The following is a 2,069-nucleotide window of genomic DNA, read 5'->3' as shown; positions in this document are numbered from 1 at the left end:
GAAACAGCATTTAATAGATTCTTGTGGTCGGTCAAAGGCAGCAGATAAATTGGGCATCCTGGCAGAAGGTTGCTAAACCTCAGTTAGCTGGGGGTATTGGTTTTAATGGGTTAAACCAACACTTTCAGATTAATCTTTGCAAGCTTTGGATCAAATTTAGAGCCCAATCTTCACTGTGGGCCAAATTGATGAGAGGTAAATATTGTAGGGACCAACATCCTACACTTGTTGACAGGAAAAATGCAGACTCCAAAATTTGGGTGAAGATCCTGAACATAAGGCAAACTGCTGAATACTTGTTTATTTGGGACCTGGGGAAGGGTGACATCAACTTTTGGCTTAATAATCGGTTTCCTAAAGATTGGTTGTCCCCACATACCAATCCCACCAACCAAGACTTAAAAGTTGTTGATTGATGGGAAGGAGATGAGTAGTCTATACTCAAGCTGTCCAATATTCTGCAAGCTCACTCAGTCACTAAAGTTGCTAGCATTAAAATTAATAGAAGCAAAAATGATAAAATTATTTGGCAGGCCTTCTCTAAATAAAGTCTCACTAAAGCAATCTACTCAAAAGTATGTAGTTGGGAACAAATGTCTTGGGGAGATATTGTTTGGAATAAGTTTTTATCCTCATCAATGTCTTTCCTCTGCTGGAGAATATTCCAAAAGCTTCTTCCAACTGATGATATTCTCAAATTAAAAGGCTTGAGAGGACCCTCTAAATGCTGGCTCTGTCTGCAGGAAGAGGAATCAATGTTTCACCTTTTCCTTGAATGTGCCTTTGCACAACAACTGTGGCATAAGCTGTTGATACACCTGAACATTGAAGGTAATCTTTTATGCTGGGATAGGCTTACTACCTACTGACAGACTTGACACAAGAGGAATTATGCTTCAATACCACTTATGGTTTCTTGGTTTATTTAGATGGAAAAAAACAAGGCTAAGTTTGAAGACAACACACCAAACATTGAGAAGACTGTTAGAAACTGTCTTTCTTACTTAAACAAGATGATCAAATTTAAAAGATTCCCCAGCATCTCAAATACCTATGCTTCTGAAAAGATTGATACTATTCAAATTCAAAAAGTTTTTTGAAAACTTCCTGAACATCACACTGTGAAGATAAATACTGATGGAAGTTTTACAAAAAACAGGTGCTGGAGTGGGGGGAGTCCCTAGAAATCATCTTGGAAAATGGCTCCTATATTTCTATACTCCTGTTATGGCTGCTGATGTTATTGAAACTGAACTGATTGTAGTTTTTTGGGCTCTTACCCTTGCCAAAAAAATTGGATGGTATAATTTATGGATGGAAGTGGATTCTGCAGCTGTGATTAAAATGTTGAATCATGCTGAGGATTCACCATGGCATCACTCATATTGGATTCAAAAAATCAGAAACGCAACTTCATAGTCCCATATCATTTTTTCTTTCATATATAGGGAAGGGAACCAGCCTGCAAATTGGCTAGCCAGATAAAGCCTAAGCTCTAATGATTTAACAGTTGCTGCTCAGCCCCCCTACCCTTCAGTTTCTGTTGCAGGGAGACATGCTGGAGGTTCCACACTTCAGAATAGCTAACCAAGATCCTTGGAGATAGTTTGTCAGCTGTTGTTCTCATTTATTTTTTTTTTCATTTGCAGCTTCCATTGAGCTTAAGGGGTTCTTTTGTTCTGAACAAACTTAGTTTTGTTACCTTGTAGGTCTCTTGGATTTTTTTGGGAGATGTGTTGATTCCTGTGTTGAATCAACCTAGTCTCCATTATATGCAGGATCTTGTAACCTTTTTTCTTATTCTAACATGTAAGGAGACACTATGAGTTCCTTTATGCAATATATATATATATATATATAAATATATATCTGTGTATGTGTGTGCCGCCAGCCATTGCCTGTTGGTAGAACAATCTCTTTGAAGTCTTAAATCCTCTCAAGACATCTGGTCGAATCCTGTTCTAACGTGTTTACCGGTAGTGAGGGCGGTCCTCAAATAATTAGGCACATGAAGTTGGCTAGAGGCTCGTACAATAGCCTTGAACAATTCATTAAAATAATATATATAT

This window comes from Phalaenopsis equestris, unplaced genomic scaffold, assembly GCF_001263595.1.
Source record: "Phalaenopsis equestris unplaced genomic scaffold, ASM126359v1 Scaffold000094, whole genome shotgun sequence".
NCBI classification, from domain to species: domain Eukaryota; kingdom Viridiplantae; phylum Streptophyta; class Magnoliopsida; order Asparagales; family Orchidaceae; genus Phalaenopsis; species Phalaenopsis equestris.
This window is presented reverse-complemented; position numbering follows the sequence as displayed.